This window comes from Arvicola amphibius, chromosome 2 (genome assembly GCF_903992535.2).
Source record: "Arvicola amphibius chromosome 2, mArvAmp1.2, whole genome shotgun sequence".
Classification (NCBI taxonomy): Eukaryota; Metazoa; Chordata; class Mammalia; order Rodentia; family Cricetidae; genus Arvicola; species Arvicola amphibius.
Genome location: NC_052048.2, coordinates 92,723,552 through 92,743,169, shown reverse-complemented (window position 1 = coordinate 92,743,169; position 19,618 = coordinate 92,723,552). Strand labels below are relative to the sequence as shown.

Here is a 19,618-nt window from a genome sequence, read left to right as displayed (position 1 = left end):
GCCGTTCTAAACATCTCTTAATTCAGTCAAATTGACAACTAAAGCCAACTACGGAAGCATGTGTTCTGATCACTTCCCACCCACTCTACCAGTTATGGTTCCTCTGCCGTCATAGCATGAGACGGATGAGCACAGAACACTGGACTTTGGACATATGATATTGATGGCAGTTGGCGAGTCACTTATACTCACAGTCCTGGAAAGAAGGATGCCACAGGTCTGCACAGGGTGGTACTTAGAAGCAGACTTGTTAGGGATCAGGCTTTCCAGTGGTAAGTAAGTAAACTGCTTTTCTTTATCTTTGGCCAAGAGATGATGGACTTGTTAAGTAGTTCTGTTGTCAGGAAGGGAGGTAAACTCTTTTAGATTTAGGACAAAGTCAGGTACAGTTGCTCCAATTGTCAGAACTAGTCAGGGAGATTGCTTTTCCCACTGGGTGGGAGGCACACATGAGGCAAAGGACCTCCAGTTAAGCCTCTGGGTCCCTGTGGGAGCTCAAAGAGGTCCATGTGGCATGTAGAATTTCAGATGTTACGTATAACACCATTGTCTTCATTTTATATCAAACAAAAGGAGACAACGAGAGCTCTAAGGCAACACTGGCGTGATGTGAAGTTTGATGTCAGAAGACATTTCCATGGCTCTAAATTTTTCTGCAACGCTGTTGTCTTACTTGAATCTCCATGGACGAATGTCTGCAGATGAGGAGAGAGTGATGGTCAGGGAGAAAGAGAGAGGAGAGATAGAGAGAGCTAGCAGGGACAGAACGACACTGAACCTCAAGGTGCTTATCTGGGCATCCTTCACATGCTGGGACATCTGTGTCTAGTGTTGACACAACCAGAAGAAGATTATCAGCCTGCTGACTCCACAGCTGGTGTAGGATGGAACAGAATACAACTTAATAATATAGACAGACGCAGCAGTGGAGCTCTATGCTTCTGAGAATTTCTTAAATATAAGACAACAACCAGACTGAAGTCTTCAGGGAGGTGTTCACATTGGGTTGTTGTATGTCAAATTGAAGTCCACGAGGGTCACACTAAGAATGTGAATACTCATAGGTGAAGATCAAGATATTAAGCACAGTACCTTCAGCCTTAGCTGGTACAGATATTAGCCTTGTGGTTTCTGCATGGTAGAAAATTCAGGAGGATCCTTGAGAGGTGGAAGGACATGGTTATTCATCAATCAATATAGAAATGGTTTACCGTACACATCGACTACACTCTTACCCTATGACTACCAATCTCCTTTCTGGATATATATTCCCCTTAAATTCTCACAGGTGTACAAGGTAATGTGTTCAGGGCTGTTCCAGGGTTGCTTGTGGAGGAGAATTTAGGGAATTTTCTATATATCTATCACTAGAGAATAGATGCCATGTATGGATAAGGCACATGATAATAATGAGACTGAGTAATTGTACACAGACCACTAGGGATAGAGTTAAAACATCCCAGCATGTTTAATGGAACACAAGAGAAGAGTCAGATGAAAGACAGTTTGCCACTTAGATCAATTAAAAGTGCGCTGTGGAACAATCCTTTTTTACACTATCCATATGTATTATTTTTATTGGTTAATTACAAAGCTGATAGGCTGGTAGCTGGGCAGAAAGTTGGGAGGGAAAGCCAAACATGAGAATGATGGGAAGAAGGAGGATGGAGTCAGGAGAGATGGCAGCCAGATGTCCAGGAAGCAGGACATGTGAAAAAATGAGGTAACAAACCATGAGCCGTGTGGCAAAGCAAAAATAGAAATATGGGTTAATTTAACTGTAAAAGTTAGCTAATAACAAGTCTGAGCTATGGGCCAAGTATTTATAATTCATATTCAGTCTCTGAGTTGGTTATCTGGGACAGGAGAACTCTGTGTATAAAAGTGCATGCATTCTCCAGCAGGGGAAAGATAGCTCAGTCTGACAGTGCTTGTCACATAAGCCTAAGGACCTGAGTTCAAATGCTAACATTCATGTATGACAACCCAGAGACAGCAGGACACCTGTGGCTCACAGGCCAGCTAGTCTAGCTGAATCAGTGAGCTTGAGGCTTAGTGATAGCATGTCTCAAAAAATGAGGTAGGGAGCAATATAGGAAGACACATGATGTTGACCTCTGACCTCCACATAAATGTGAGCACACATGCAAATACACCTGTAAACACACAAACATGTACACACACTTACAGGAGCACATGGAATTCATCCACGAGTAACATAAAACTCCAAATAGCAATAATTTAAATAAGAAACAAGTTATACCCCTTGATTAAATGAAGGAAGTTCAGTTCCTGCCTGTGTTCTTGCACTGCCTTCCTTTCTTACATGGCTTTTACTTGTGGATCCAGATAGCAAGTTTATGGCCAGCTGTCTTTTTTGCATTTCAAAGAGACTGAAGTCTAAAGGGAGTAGGGACTTTCCCCACTTCCTCTGAGGGTATGTTCAAGAAACTGAATGCACCATTTCCACCGATGTCCCACTGCGAAGACTTCAGTTATATGCTTTCCTGCGTCTCATGGAATGCCAGAATATGAAAATTTTATCTTCCACAGAAATATACCTAGGAGGATGGCCAACTGTCCCGGTTTGCCCTGGACTGATGGTGCTGTTCCTGGGATGTTGGACTTTCAGTTTAAAACTGGAATCTTTCCAGCTAAGAGGGAAGAGTCAGTCACTCAGGCAGTGACTGTAGATAGTGCTACTGAGAAAGCAGAAAGCCCGCTTGGATGTGTTCCGCAGTCTCTGTCCTAGAGATACCCTTCACTCTTGTAGTTAGAGTAGGAGCTAGACCCTAAGTCCCAGCCCACAAATGAAGGCTATTAAAGGTACAGAACTCCCTTGAGGGGGAGGGGTAAATTAGGAAGTTAACATTGGTGGTCTTTGATGTCCCTGGCTTGATTTGTTTGCATAATTTTATTTTCTTTTTAAGATTTAGTCTTTTCTCATATGATACATCCTGACCACAGTTTCTTTTACCTCTACTCCTCTGAGTCCCCCTCTCCTCTCCTCCAGAACCACTCCTCCTCCATTTGCTTCCAGAAAAGAGCCAGCTGTGCAGGGATATCAACTGAACATGGCAGAACAAGATACAATAAGATGGGACTAGAGAGATGGCTCAGCCATTAAGAGCACTGATTGTTTTTCCAGAGGACCTGGGTTCAATTCTCAGCACCCACCTGGCAGCTATCAACTGTCTGTAACTCCAAGATCAGACAAACATGCAGACAAAACACCAATGCATGTAAAATAAAAATAAATAAGTTATTTATTTAACTTTTATTATTTTATTTTTTATTAAAAAAGATACAATAAGGCTAGGCACAAACCCCCATATTAAGTCTGGGTGAGACAACCCTGTAGGAGGAAAAGGATCCCAAGTGCAGGTGAAAGAGGCAGAGACACCTCTGCTCCCACTGTTAGGAGTCCCACAAAAACACCAAGTTAAGAACCATTACATATGCAACTTTCTGAATCTTTCTATGCAGTCTCAGAAAGGTCCATCTATCCAACTATCCATCATCTGCTTCATTCTTAGTGCACTGAGCATTGTAATGGATTCTGAAGATACCGACATAAATGGCATCACGTAGTTCCTGCCCTTAAGAAGCTCACAGCTCAACACAAGAGACTCCGTCCAAATGAAAAATAATGCACAGTAGTACAAGAAGGTAACTTTAATGAGTTTTGCATAAGGTATAATGGAGAGGAGTAGAGAAAACAATTACATTTTTCCCACGAGAACATCAGTTAGTTTTCTCACTGATGGGGCAAAATACTGATATAAATGACACAAGAGGGGAAAGATTTATCTTTAAAAATGTTTGTCGTTATTTATGTGTGTGTGCTTGTGCCTGTATTAGTTTCTGTGTATCAAATGGGTACAAGTGCCTTTGGAACTAGAAAGTGTTGAATCTTCTGGAACTGGAGTTATAGATGGCTCTGTGTCACCTAATAAAGGTGCTGGAAAAAACAAACAAACCTGGGTCCTCTGCAAGAGCAGTAAGTGCTTATCCAGTCCTGGAAAGATTTAGTTTAGCTCATTGTGGTGGTTTAAAAAAAAATAATGACCCCCAAAGGTACTATGGGAGGTATGGCTTTACTGGAGGAAATATGTCACTGTGGAGGTGCTCTTTGAGGTCTCATATATGCTCAAGCCATGCCCAGAGTTGGAGACTACTTCTTGTTGCCTCCAAGTCAAGATGTAGGACGCTCATCTACCTCTTCAGCACCATGTTTGTCTGCACACCACCATGTCCCACCATGATGATAACCTCCACAAAATGTCACATGCAAGCTACATTTACAATGGTCTAGAATATTTTTTAAGCCTCTATCTCTAAGTTCTGGCAAATTATCCCCTCCCCAAATCATTTATGAAGTCCTAAGACCCACATGGCCAGGTTTAGTCATAGTCCTGACCTTGCTCCTGGAACCAATTTTTGCAGTAGTAGTTAGTTTCGTAATTTCTGTGAAAAAAAAAAAAAAACCTTTTGGCATAAATGAGTTAAAGGGGACTGATGAGTTTCGCTCACATTTCAGTGTTCTGAGCCACACTGTTTCTGGGCATGTGGCAAGGTGGAACAATATGGTGGTGGGAATGTACATAGAAGCAGGAAACAGGGAGAAAGAGAGGCAGGGATGGGGTCTCCTTCCTATCCCAAGGCTTAGAACCTGTCCTGTAAGGTTCTTTAACTCTCAGCATTCAACATAAAAAAGTTTGGGGGGACAGTTCCCATCTATACCTTAAGAACGAGTGAGAGAAAGCCACTTCAGATGAGTGACACTGGGTTTTACTTTGCACATGAAGAATGATTTTTTTTTTTAAGAGCAGAAAGGAAACATTAAGGTGCAGGGCAGAGGCAAGGCCAAGGCTCAGGGGTCAGGATGGCGGACATAGGAAGGCCAATGAGGGGCTGAGCAACGCAGACAGAAAGGTGTGAAAAGCTTGAGAGGGGGCTATAAGTCAAGCGGTAGCCACCTGAAGGGTCCCTCCCTTAGGGCGTTCCATGGCCTGACTGTCAAAGTCTTTGTTTGGCTGAGTGAGCAAAGGATACCCCCCTCCCCAGGGAATACAGTGTGTATTAACCAAGGCTTTCTGCCAGGGCACTATGCTCTGTAGAACTCACCTTGACTGGTTCTCTGGGGACCTTGAAGGGTGTCTCCAGCTACCTGAGGGGTATATTCCTTTGTGCCTAGAGACTTGAGCCATATTCTTTCCCAGGGTTCTTTCATTAATAATTTATAAACTCTCTCCTTTTATCTATAGAAGTATAAAGCTTTTAGAGCTGGCAAAGACCATGAATATCGTATGGTCCAAACCCAAAGAGCTAGCCAGGGAAGAAATACTGCCGAGCTTGTCAGAGGCAAAGGGGAATTAGAATTCAAGTCCTTGGACCTTTAAGAATATAAAACTTTAAATCTGTTAAAACAACAACAACAACAACAACAACAACAACAAAATACCACACCAAAAGGCAATAGGTAAGTGTACCATTGTTCCATAAAGGAAGTGTGCTTATCATTGAAATAATCTGTAGCAAGAATACTTCAGCTAATTAAGAGCTAAATTTAATTTATATAAATTTAGTTCCGAGCTTCCCAGCAACCAAGCAGAATGAGAGTTGTGAAGGCTCATGCTTTCTTTTTACCTGGCAAAAGGCAGCATAGGAACAAAAGACCAAAGTACCCACGAGGAGCAGATGGAACTTGTGGGCCCCGCGACAGAGCCTTCAGTCATTCACTGCACGAACATGAAGATCCTCCAGAAGGTCCCTGAAACGTGGTTACCAAGGAGCTCCGTAACCAGCGGAAGATAGACAGTTAAACGTCAGCCTGTTAGGGGCCGTGTAGCAGGGAAGCCCAGGGTGCTGAGGTCTGGTGGAGAGGAGATGCATAACCCATGAGGGAAAAGGAACATCCTAGAGGACCTTAATTGTTAGTGGGGTCGAAGCAGCCATCTGTGCAGGGAAGGACGAGGCAATTGGGAATAGGGTATCACTGATGCAGGCAGACCCTAGTAGCCTGGTGGTTTGAGGGAGGCGTTGTATGTACTCCCGTTGGGTACAGTGACATTCATGCAGCAGGGTACAGAGTGGAGGGGATGAGAGGGTACGAGGCACCAACATGTTGAGCATTGTTACCAGTGCACACTCACTCCCTAGCCTGTTCCCTGAAATGAGAGCATCTTCATTCCTACCTGAGACCTGTCCCTATTTAAGAGATGAACTGGTACCATCTGACCTTCAGGGGTGATATCCTGTTTGTTTTCTGCCATTTGGACTTTGAGAGAGAAAAATCAAGGACAGGTTTGTGTGGGTGGAGGACAGATATGAGTATATGAGTTCATGGTCTGGAGAGAGAGAGAGAGAGAGAGAGAGAGAGAGAGAGAGAGAGAGAGAGAGAGAGAGAGAGACAGACACAGAGAGAATTTATCTGTCTGCATGAACTTTCTGGAGCAAATGCACTTTCCTGTGTCTTGCTTCATGTACTTTACCTGGGCCCCAGGTGAGGAAGGAATTTCCCTTACAGGTGACAAACCAGAGCCGAAGGACTGTGTGGCTTCATCACTTGGGATCCAGAAAGACGAGAGGGAGAGTGGCAGACCTACCGACTTAAACTGGTGAGCTCCTGCACACCCTGCTCTAGTATGCTCGCCCGTTCTGTGCCTGGCTCCTGAAGGGACCTTCCCTGACAATGTCTGATTGTACCATCTCTTTTCCTCACTGGTGCCACCCAGATCTCAGGAGAAGGACCCACTGCCCACTCTGCACTGCAGATGCCTTCCACAGGCCGCAGACTGATGCTTTGTCTTTGTCCTTCTGAGGCAAACAAGGCTGGACTGGGGGGAGGGATAAACACTGTACTTTTAAAAGCTGGGGTACCTAACTGCTGGGGGGAGATCCGGGAGCATTGATTCCATGATGCTGATATAATGCAAACATTTAGAATAATTTAGATCTTAGATTAAAGATGATGAATTGTTTATGAAAATTACCTTTCACAGACACGTACAAAGAGCAGAGCAAATGCCTTGGGCTTTCTGTGACTCCAGAGGGACAGGCTTGAGCGGGACCAAATAATAAAGATATTAGGGACAGAAGTCCAAATAGGCTCTATTATGGCCTGCATCCTCATTTTGCCTTCTCGGAGCCAGGGTCTCCAGGGTTTTCAGTGTCTTCTGCCAGCTGCTTGGGACCCTCTCCTCTTAAGTTAGGAACTTGTGAGACACTTGTCACCAAGCCTGATCACCTGAGTTCAATCCACAGGAAGCAGGGAACCAACCCCTGAAAGTTGTCCTCCAAGTCCCCCTTCCACATGCTAAGGTGTGAATGCATTCACACATACACATACAGATAAATACAATGTAATAAAAAATAAGCTGTAGGCTCCTCCTGTTTGAAACCTAGTGCTCTTTTTCCTCTGACTCTCAACGTGGGTTTTGATAGAGAAGGAACAAACAGAAAGCCTGCAGATACCACAGGGTGCTTCTATGAGGTCAGAAAAGCATCTTTCTTCTTTTGTGTGGATCTCTCTTGTCTCCCCTGTAAAGATGCAGGTTTGGCTAGTTTCCTGTCTGCGGTGATTGTCATCAAGTCCGGATTAGGGGTGCTGGGCTCCAGCAGAGCTTGTGATGTCTGGTGGGAACCCTGAGAACACTGGGCGCTTACAACTCAGAGCAGCTGGCTTTGAGGAACGGTTGCATGTCTGCACAACTTAAAAATCTGCAGTTTGGGGGTGGGAGGGGAGCGCGGGGGTGGGTCCCCACGCGTCCCATTTCTCTTCCGGGCTGTTGGTTGTGTTTTTGCTCAGTGCCAGTGCGGAGCGGCCAGGCGTGTCTTCTGGACCACACGCTGCCCTTGCAGAGGTCCTTGGTTGTTATTTCAACCCTGGCCAGAGCCATCTCCCAGTGACTCCCTCTCCCATTCCTCCCCTTCCCACTCAGTTCCTTTCCTTTCTCCCTATGTTGCTTATACGCTTGGTGCATGTGTCCAGCCATTTCTTCTGACTTGGTAAGTCGAGGAAAGAAGCAAATCATCTCATTCCACACTGTGTCTAAATCTTCAGGGAGCGGGTGGTGGCAAATAGTGGCAGAAACGGGGTCGTTTCTTCTTTCACACTTTGTTGTAAAACAAGTTGGGACCTCGTAACAGCTCAAGAAAACCCTGGCAATTTTGTGAAGTGTTGCTTTGGCTACGACTTTCGAGAGGCATTTTGCTCCTGCCATGGGAGAGGTTATTTTTCTTCGGCTGGACTGCGGTTCTCTACCAGGCGCGCTCAAGGTGGGTGGCACGGGACATGACCTTGACCTCCCTCTGGGGCAGGGCGGGACACTCCCGAGGTGACTCTGCTTTTGGGCCTGAATCGCGATGCAAGTCTCGCACTGCTGTGTCTGGGTCCAACCATCGGTGCATGCGGCTCGTAGTGGGACCCCCTCAATCCAAATCTGTCCGTGTGCGCGAGCGCCGCACCGCGCCTCGGGCCGGGGGAACCCTGGCTGAGAGCTGGACGCCAGGCGGCGGGAGGAGCACAGAGCAGCGGGGCGTTGACTGAGAGGCTGGCCCCGCCCGGTCCCTCCCGGTCCCGCCCGCCTCTCTAGGCACCCAGCTCCCGCCGGGCGGGATCCGTGGACTCAGCGACCCGAGCGGGCTAACCCGCTCTCCTGCCGCCGCGGCGGCGGGCGCGGGGCCGCGCGGAGAGGCCGGATCCCTGCAGCGCGGGCAGGCAGCGTCGCAGAGCCCAGCCAGCCAGACGCGCCAGGACTCCAGACTCCTGCAGGTACCTGCTAGGGTTTCCACCTCCCCGTGCGTCCGTGTCACTTCTCCATGCGACCCCTCAACTTTATTGTACCTTTCCCCATCTTTTGCTGCTCTAGTCCCCGGTGGCTCAGGTGGCGGGTGCACGACTTCACAGGTCATTGTTGACTAGGGACTTTTGCATCCTGCTGGGCGCCTGGATTGCGGCTTCCTCCCCATCCTCCAGTCCGGGAGCCGGGAGTCTGCCGTCGCTGGAACCTGACTCTGCCTGTTGCGCAAGCTGCAAATTGCCCAAACCGAGTGTGGGTCTCTTTGGACGCCTGAGAAAGGGAGCTAGGATCGGCTTTTGGGGTAGGAGGTGAAGTGCAGGACCGACTGGAGGGTAGAGGATGGGTGAGCCAAGGAAAGGCGGCACCTCGCGTGGGGGGCATCCCCGGGGCGTTTCCTAAGCCGGGAAGCCCTTCCTTTCCTTTCTCGGGAGGAGGCGCTTTCCTGGCAATTGTTAGTGTTTCCCGGGCCTCCTGCTCCGCCTTCTCTGCTATTTCTCCCCCTCCTCTCTGCCCTGCAGTGTTGCAAGGCGCCCCACGACAGTTGCAGGCAAGAGCGTACCCAGGGCTCTTGCCCTGGTGCAGCGCTGTGCCCGGGAACAGTCAGTGCGCTCTAGGTGGGGCGGCTTGGGGGTCACTGGGCCCATATGGAATGGTCTCCACAGTTTCCGCAATTGAATCCGCAGTAGTGGCGCGAGGTGGGCCCTCAGGGTCAGGAACTCTAATTTCTTTCATCTTTGCTGGTGGCTCCTATCAGACCTCAGGAGGTGCCTGGAACTAGTCAGACCTGCCGGCAGGGGCCGCGGCGAGCCTGACTGGGGCGCCTTTCGCATTGCAGAGCTTATGTCCCCTTGTGCCCCTCTCTTCCCCACCCCATCCCTTCCTGTCTGATTTGGGATAGAAGCACCCTTTGCGTCCTTGGTTTCCCCTTCCGTACACACTTGTCTTATCTGAAGAGACCAAGGTGATACCTTAATTTGAGCGGCCTTTGGCAAAGACAGAATTCGGCCAAGAACTCCCTCCACCCATAAGAGTGACTTGAGGGGTCCTGGTGTTTAAGGAGAAGGACGGAGGTGTTCTTTCTGGTCCTACTGGGAGAGTGGGCTTGTGATTCTTCCAAGCTGTTGAGTTTTCTCTTTCGCTTTGTCTACTGAAGGCGGCGAGACAGGTGAAGAGGGAATCTGGATAGAAACCTTCCCACTCTTTGCGTATATTTGCTTATACTATTTGCATAACCGTCGGGTTAGGACTGTGGGCTACTCCTCTACACTTCTTGCAAATACCTGCCATGGGAAGCAGGAAGCAAGCATTTGCCCCCTGCTCTTTGCCTCCCGCTAAAGAATATCTGCCGATTCTGGACTTGAACTATGTCCCTGGGTCCCGAGCTCTTTTCAGGAGGCCGATTCATTCAGAGTGCACGCGGCCCGCCCCAGTGAAGGATGCCGGAGTTAGTCCGGCCTCACAGTTGCCTTCCTTGCTTCTCTTCTTCCACTGTTTGTCGTTTCTGGACCGGAAGTTGTCAGGGTTGGGATGGAGACAAGGGTGTACTGAAGCGATTAAGGTCTCTGAATCTAAAGCCGGTTGTGTGAACATGCTAAGGAAATTAATGGGATTTTGTGTGGGAACCGATACTGCCTAAACACAGCCACGAGTGAAGGCAGCCTAGGTGTGTGGTTTACCTAGGAGAGCAAGTTGGGAAGTCCAAAGCTGTCTTGAATTTGTTCAGCACTCTTGAAATTCTGGCGTCTTAGGGCTTTTCTGATACTCTGATACGTGACTCAGCTTGACAGTGTATATGGCTTATAGCTCTAGCCCCGTGTGGCGGAGAAGTCACAGCAGCCTGAGGCTGAGAGAACTCCTCGCGTTATATTCACAGTCAAGCGCAAAGAGGGATGGATTAATACATATCTACCTGGGCTCGGTTAGCTTTTTGGTTTCTCATTCAGTGCAGGACCCCAAGCCCAGGGAATGATGCTGCCCACAGTGGACAGGTCATCCCACATCCATGACTGTAATTGAGACAGTCTTTCACAGAAGTTCTCAGAGGCCCTTCTCCCAGGTCATTCTAGACTGTGACAAATTTACAGTTAAAAGTAACTATCACATCTGGCTTTGCCAGCAAAGCCCCAACTAAGGGTCTTCTCGTTCCTCCCTCTTTTCTTTTTGGGAAGGGGAGAGAAGGAGATTCCTGTTCTTCTGACTGAGGAAGTTTTCCTTGTAGAGGAAGTAACCCTCTACAGAAAACCATGGCTTCTCTCTGTTCTTCCACAGACTCCAGTCTGCTCTTGTGTGGCGCATGGTGTTGGGATGTGTGTTAGCTTGGAGAGAACAGGTACCCTAGGGCTTTCCTCCTCTTCCTTTTAAAATGGGTAACATTTGAAATAGATAACATTTATTGGCTGCCTACAGATTTTGGCTGGATACTCTGCTAAGTGCTTTGCTGGGGATTGTTTCATGTGAAGATGGAAGACTTGTGTACTTTGTTTTTCTGCAGTCTTGATGTGGGAGCTTGCAGTGCATGGCGGTCCTGTAGGTGTTTTCGGAGTCTGATAGAGGCCAGCCAGAAGGTGGCCTGAGGTTTCACTAGGAGGGAAGGATAGTTGTCTAGGATAGATTCAGGCAGAGAGGAAGATAGGTCGTGTTATTTATTACTCCTGCTTCTCAGGCACTGGGATGGTGGAGCCTTGGCATGCCACTAGTGAGACATATCCCTTTTAAAAGTTTGAGGCAGGGTCTCCTGTAGTCCAGGCTAATCTCAAACTCATTATATAGTCAAAGATGACCTTGAATTTATGACTGGCCTGTGAGTACTGCAATTTCAGATGCTTGCTACCATGCCTGGTTTATATGGTGCTGGGGTTCCCAGGTCTTCCTGTATGCTTGGCAAACATTCTAGCAACTGGGCTACGTCCCGAGCCCTCTTGTGTGTAATACGTGTAAGGAGTCAAAGAGAACGATGACCAACCCTGGTGAATGCTTCTTTGTGGCTCCTTGATGGAGATTACTTGTCCTTTCCGGTCAGCTTCAAAGATTTAGATTGCTAATATTGTTACTAAGGCTTTTTACACGTATTAACTCCTTTCATTCCCAAGGATAACCACAGGAGGTAGGCTTTTGTCATTGCTCTGTTTTACATGAGGAGAATGGGAGACAAAGCCACCCAGCTAGGGAAATGTGAAGCTGGAAGTTTGCAGCGGTCTGCCTGGAGAGCCACAGGGAGGCCCTGCACTGTGAGTCTAGTCCCGAGGCTTTCCTCAGTGGGATCTCACATTGAGTCTGGCGGGCTGACTGGCAGAGGAGGTTTGTGGCTATCAAGTGACTTCACGTTCTGTGTCTTAACCTTAAGAGGAACCTCGACGATTGGAATTTAAAAGCTCTGTCTTTCTGAGTTGCTTCTCGATCGACTACTGACTGACCGATTTGAATGGAAGGTAAACAGGACCTAAAAATCACCAGCGAGGCAAACATCACCATTGTTTCCAGATAATAGATGAGAAACCTAGGACAGAACCATAGACTACTTTATCTCTGAATCAAATTCATTAAATTCAGAGCCTCGGGCACGGAGGGCAGGTGGCATCTGAGATGTGATCTTTGTGGATTTGAAGACTCAAGGTAAATATGCGCATAGCTCAGGATGCTAACTGCATAATACCTGGTTAGAGTCACGGTGGCAGCCACATTCCCTAACCTAGTGTTGGAAGGATCTTTCTACAGGCTTGTCTCATCGCAGTCCTCAGGACATCTTGATTATGTTAAATCACAACAGGGTAGGGATGTAGGATCAAGGGGACAAACCTTGTACATAGACATAGCCAAATGTCTCCTCATTCCAAACCCCGTACCTTTCCACCCCCCTTTTTTCTCATTTCCAATTGAGAGTCCTTAGAGGTGGATGAATTTGGATTTTATTCTGAAGCCAACTCACCCCCCCCCCCTTTTACTTTCCTTTGGTTTTTGAGTCAGGGTCTTAAGTATCCCAGGTTGACCTCACACTTACTATGTACCTGACCCATAGCTTTAAACTCTTGGACTTCCTGCCTCCATCTCCCGAGTGCTGGGATGAGAAGCATCCACCACTATGCCCCAGTTATGAAGAGCTGGGGAAGGAAACCCAGATTTTACATATGCTAGGCAAGTATTCCACCAAATGAGCAGTGCCGCCCTCGGCCCGGAAAGCATTCTGACCTTGGTCTGGTGCTGAGTGGGGACAATGGGAGGGGAGTAGTAAATAGGAGAGGACCAAGTGAATGTGTGTGTGTGTGTTTGTTTGTTTATTTATGTATTTATGTATTTATTTATTTTCCCTTTTCAAGGATCTGCTATTACAGGAAGCAGGGCCGGAATAAGAGTTAGGATGGGCACTGTAAAATGCTCAGAATGTGTAAGGCTACACAAAAGCTGACTTGGAACTCCCGCCTGCTTACTCTTCACCATCTTTTGAAACTTCGCAGGATAAGCACATTATAAAAGTAATCTTTAATAACCTAAAAATAGTTACTAGCCTCTATTGTAAAGTTTTTTTCTTCTTTGTTTGGGGTGGGGGTTGCCTCACTTTCTTTGGAATCCTGCACAGCCTTAGATCACGGTTTTCTTGGAAGAGATACTGGATAAATATTGCCTTTAATTGCACAAGTGTTGAATGATAAAGGCTTATGGTCTGCTTGCTTTTAGCCAACAGTGCTACAATTAAGAAATCCGTGTTTATAGCAGCTGACTTCAGTGAGCTTGGGGACCTTCCCAATGAATGAAATGTCCTGTTTACCATTAGTAGAGCATCTACTGGATGCTTATTAAAACTAATCATTAGTGTATGTGGTCAGATCTCTGATCTACAAGAATTTGAGTACCTGGTTGGTGATGTATATCATGCTAGGATCTGGGTATCCTGTGATAAAGGTGACAGATACGGAAGAGAAAAGGCAGGTGTGTGTGTGTGTGTGTGTGTGTGTGTTTGTGTGTGTGGTGTGCATGTGCACAGGAAGAGACAGACATTAAGCTAATTTGATGAGGCCAGCACACAGTGGATGGCAATTTGCTGCTGGTCTGAATGTTACTCTTAATCAAAACCCCCATGGAAATGCTGACAGAACTGTTTGACTAAATATCTGGATACCCAGTAACCCAGTCAAGTTGACATATATAAACTAAACTAACCATCACATCAGGGTTAACAAAGTGTGCTGACCTGAAGGTCAATCATGACTGTCACCATTATCTTGCTGTTCCTTAAAGACAGGGCTTTCAGCGATCCATTTAAGGTTATAGGGAGTGAGAGTGAGCTAGTGCCATAGAATTGAAATAGATACAAAGAACCATTTCATGCATTTGCTGTGTCATCTACCTCTTCATTCTTGCTCTTCCTCCTGCCCCTCATCCTTCTTCTGTTTTCTTCAGTATGTTTCTCCATGCAGCCCTGGCTATCCTGGAAACTGATATGTAAGCCAGGCTGGCCTTAAACTTAGAGATACACCCACCTCTGCCTGGGATTAATGTGAGCCTCCATGTCCAGTGTGTTAAGACTTTTTTATTTTTGGTCAAGAAGACACTAACCAACAAGTAGTGTTTGCAGATATAAGGTAGCCAGCCGAGTGGATCTGGCTGCTTGCACCTTTTTTCCTTTTCTTCTGCTATGGAAAAGTCTGGCTTCCTAAAACTCTGATTCATGTGCCAAGGTAAACATAAAAGCATTCCCTATGATTTATTTGAGGTAAAAATGATAATTGGCCAAAGAAACGGGAGACTTTGTGGTTAAAGGCTGTGGTTTGTGCATTCGGGTTGTGCTCGGGTTCTGGCAAGCACGTTTCCACATTCCGGTCTTTGAGGTCAATAAATAACACACACCAGGCAGTGGTTGTCTTGTGGGTTTTTATGATGCCAGTTTTATAAGTGTGGGACTGCATGAGATCACTGAAGAGAAGACATTTCATTCTAAGGGATAAATAGGAATTCATTTAGGAAGGGTTGGAGCAAGAGAATGCCGAGCTGAGAATTGAGTGCGAAGCATTGGGAGAAGGTTGTAGGAGAATTTTTGGGAGGAGCCTGGGGAGTGGGGCAGCAGCTAGATCATGCTGTGGCCTCTAAGCCAAGTTCAAGGTGTTATGGCTTATCCAGAGGGCAGGATGAAGACACGAATGGATTTGTAGCAGGGATGTGGCGCTTGCCTATGTGTACGAACAACAGTCCCTTCTGATCACCTTGGTGATTAGATTTTACCTGCCTAATTAACTGCTGTGAGACTGGGTTCTGGGGTTAAGCCTCTTTGTTTTTTTTTAAATTTATTTCTTCTGGGACAAAAGTATAAAAGAACATGCCACATAAAATAGTGTCAATTTATCATCCATCTTTTCTTTCATATTAAGCTGTGTATCTTTCTGTCTGTCTGTCTAGTTGTCACATACCATCTTTCTGGCAAATACCTAGCATCCATCCTTCCATTTATCTATCTGACATATATCTACCAATCTACTCATCTTTACGTATTTATGACTCTTTCTACCCATCTATCATCTCTTATCTATCTTCCATGTATATATCAATCAATAATATATCTATTTTTAATGATCTATCAATTATCTATCTATATATCAATCTACCCACTCATCCATCCATCATCCATCATCTGTCACCCATCTATTCATCCATCCATTCCCCAACCTCCATCCATCCATCCATCCATCCATCCCCCAACCTCCATCCATCCATCCATCCCCCAACCTCCATCCATCCATCCATCCATCCATCCATCCATCCATCCATCCCCCAACCTCCATCCATCCATCCATCCATCCATCCATCCATCCCCCAACCTCCATCCATCCATCCATCCATCCATCCATCCATCCATCCATCCACACATCCATGTCTATTAGCTTACCCCATCTTTGCCAAAACCATCAAAAGCCACCAATCTCCCCCATATCCTCTTACCGTCTCTTCAAATCCCATTATCCTTTGTTACCATCTTTTGAAACTTGTAGCGCATGTACAATATAAAAGTAAAAAAATCTTTAATACTCTAAGAATAGTTGCTAGACAAGATTACAGTGTTTTTCTTTGTTGGGAGGGAGTGTCTTAAGATGGGGAAGTAGTAGCATCATGAAACTTTTTTTCTGTGCCTTGAGAACTTTGCCCTTTAAGCAGGCTCATGGACATCTTGTGTTGGTTTGAGAGTGAATGTCAGTGTGGTGCTGTGTCTTTTTGGCGATGAACACTGAGTTTTTCCTAGCTCTTCTAGACTTACATTCTGGAAGGTGTTACACAATATTGCCTCATCAGCTAGTACCTTTCCTTTGGGATGGTAAAATTAAAAGGATAAAAGGATGCTGTGCACAGTTTCATTATATCATTATATCATTAGTGGGGCCAATGCATTTTGTCAATTATTTTTTTTGAGTTTTGAGACAGGGTTTCTCTATGATACAGCTCTGATAGTTCTGGAACTTGCTTTATAGACCAGGCACTGGCCTCAAACTCACAGAGCTCCGCCTGTCTCTGCCTTCTGAGTGTGAGTGCTGGGATTAAAGGCATGTGCCACCACCGCCCGACCTAATCAGTCATTTTTACCGAAAGAGTTAAGAGCACTGGAATACACATTTAGCTTTTGTCTGTTCCTTGGGAACAGCTCAGAACCTACTTTCATGCAGGCATTAGATCATGGGGCCCAGCTTCAGACCATTTAGCAAATAATCCTCTGCTCTGGGCCTAGGGTACTATGTGGTATAGAAAGGAGGAAGTAACTCTATCTTATAAGACAAAGTATCAGCTACTTTTCTTCTGCTGTGATATAACACCATGATAGGAAGAGTTTATTGGCTAATGGTTCCAGAGGGGACATCCATAAGAGTGGGGGAAACCATGCTTATAGGCAGGTGGAGCACGAAGCTAACAGATCACACTTTCTACTGTAAACGTGATGCAAAGAGAGTGAATCAGAAGTGGGGAGAGACTATGAAATCTTAAAGCCCACTGCCGGTAATGTACTTCTTTTAGCAAGGCTGTACAGCTTCTTCAAACAATGCCACCAACTGTTTACCAAGTGTTCAAACACCCGAGCCTGTGGGGGACAGTTCTCATGGGTTGTGCACTCATGCTGCAGACCCGAACCCACAAACACAACAAAGGAGACAGCAGTGCTCACGGTTGTCGACTGGTGAGCTGATTTGACACATGTAGATAACCTCAGAGAGCATTGCATCATTTTATCCGAATTCGTCTCGTGAACGTTGCTTTGACCATCCCATCTCCGGGAACTTCTTTAGGAACAACCCCAGTGGGTGAGTGCAGAGCAGTTGTGAATTTTCCTACGTATTTGAAGTAGGAAGCACACAGATGGGAACCTCTGTGCAAATCAGGTTAAGAAAGCCACCACATTTTACTCTGCGGCACCTGGCTTTTGTTTGTTCAGTATGCATTTCTGTTTCCTGTGTGGTGAAGATTTTCTTGCAATATGGTGGTACGGGCCGGAAGTGCTTAGGCCTTGAGCCACCAGTGTCCCTGCCGACTGGCGAGCACAGCACTCTGCAGATTGTTTTTGCCTTCTTGCTCTCTGCTGTCTCATTCTTCCTCATATCAAGAGCTGGGAAACCCAGAGAGGGATAGATGCAGATAGGAAATGAGTTGGCAGAGAGGAGGTATGAGAATTCATTTTAATAAGTCAAATTAAAAGAATTTTTTCTTAACTTACACTGCCTGGGGATCTCATTATTTTATAATTTTTTCATATTCATAAAGTGTAGAGTTAGTTGTAGCAGACTGGGTAAAGCATTAAAAGCATCCTTCCAGGATGGTTTGCAACATCTACCTGGATGTGGATGTTTTGAAGCATAAACAAATTTCCTCCTTGGTTCTTTTTATATAATGGTGTGGATACCACACAGGCCATCGTATTAATTTTATCTTTTAAAAAGTTAAGTAAAACTTGTTTTTCACTGCACGGAGTAGTCACCGTGGCAACTCGCTGCAGCAAAAGACACTTGGCCCTCTGAGAATTTTGTTGTAAATATACCGAGGATTTATGGTTTGGCAAACACGCTCTGTTTTCGTTTAGCAGCAATAAACATTTTTCTGAAACCCTCTGGAAATGCCATAACATGTCAGGGCTCAGACTGGGTACGGAGAAACAAGAACTTCTATGATAGTTTGCATATGACTCTCAAAATTCACGTCTTGCAAAATTGTAATTGTGACAATATTAACAGTGTGGCAAAACTGACTGGCATTCTCATGTGGAGGGTATTTGGGGGTGTGGGTATCTTTGGAAGGGCATTAAGATTAGATGAAGCCATGTGGAACCCCTGTGACAACATTGGTGTGGAAGGAGAGAAAGAGAGCAATGACCTTGCACACTGGTTCACTCTGTGCAACTTCTGGTGGGCTGTCATGCAGACAGAGGGCTTCATCAGATGTTGCACCATGCTCTTGGACTTCCCAGGCTCAAGAACTACGAGCAAAAGAAATGCCCATCCTTTATAAAATGACTCAGTCTCAGGTGTTTTATAGCTGCAGAAAGTGTGCATGCCTAATTTTGACTTCTTTTTTTTCCTGGCAGTTTTTTTTTAAATTGATTTTTATTGAGCTCTACATTTTTCTCTGCTCCCCTCCATGCCTCTCCCCTCCCCTTCAACTCTCTCCCAAGGTCCCCATGCTCCCAATTTCCTCAGGATATCTTGTATATTTTCTACTTCTCATGTAGATTATATCTATGCATGTCTCTCTTACGGTCTGCATTGTTGTCTAGGTTCTCTGGGATTATGGTTTGTGGGCTTTTTTTTGTTTTATTTTTAAAAACCACTTATGAGTGAGTACATGTGATAATTGTCTTTCTGGGTCTGGGTTACCTCTCTCAAAATGATGTTTTCTAGCTCCATCCATTTGCCTGCAAAATTCAAGACTCCACCTTACACCTGTAAGAATGACCAAAACCCAAAAATACTGATGACAACTTATGTTGGAGAGGTTGTGGGGTAAAGGGAACACCCCTGCATTGATGGTGGGAATGCAAGCTGGTAGAGCCTCTTTGGATGTCAGCGTGGCAATTTCTTAGAAAATTAGGAAACAACCTTCCTCAACACCCAGTAATACCACTTTTGGGTATATATTTAAAGGATGCTCAATCGTGCCACAAGGACATGTGCTCAACTATGTTCATAGCAGCCTTGTTTGTCATAGCCAGAACCTGGAAACAACCTAAATGCCCCTTGACCAAAGAATGGATAAGGAAAATGTGGTACATTTACACAATGGAATACTACACAGCAGAAAAAAATAACTTTGACTTCTTAACACACTTGCTGGAACCCCAGGAAAGGTGGTTTTGTGTGAAGTCACTTAGTGAGGAGCCTTCTCTACTCTGCTCCACTTTGACCAGGGAAGCTCTTTTTTCGAATCTTAACTTTGTTATTTATTTATTTATTTATGCATGAGTGTGTGTTCGAGTGTGTTGGTTGTGTACGTATGTGGACCCAGAGACTGATGGCAGGATTTTCCACCTTGGATTTTGAGGCAGGTTCTCTGGCTGAACCTGGAGCTCACCGATTCTGCTAGACTAGTTGATGTAGGTGGATCTTCTATCTATGTGTTACTTTCATTGGTCAAATAAAGAGACTGCCTTGGCTTTTGATAGGACAGCAGCTCAGATAGGCAGAGTAGACAAATGAGAATGCTGGGAGAAAGAAAGCAGAGTCATGTGGACGCCATGGCTATTCTCTCCGAGATGGATGCTGGTTAAACTCATGCCTGTAAGCCACAGTCAAGTGGCCATACAGATTATTAGAAATGGGTTAAAAGAATGTGTAAGCGTTAGCCAATAAGAGGTT

The 19,618-nt window shown here is 45.7% G+C and overlaps 1 protein-coding gene across 2 annotated transcripts in view; it reads left to right on the top strand.

Annotated features, from left to right (window-relative positions):
- The first annotated feature begins 8,611 nt into the window (after positions 1-8,611).
- Kcns3 (potassium voltage-gated channel modifier subfamily S member 3) overlaps positions 8,612-19,618 on the top strand; it is a 50,129-nt gene continuing 39,122 nt past the window's right edge. For both annotated transcript variants that reach the window (XM_038319632.1, XM_038319633.1), the window contains exon 1: positions 8,612-8,776. The gene's annotated coding sequence lies outside the window, so the exon portion shown is untranslated. The remainder of the gene's footprint in view (positions 8,777-19,618) is intronic.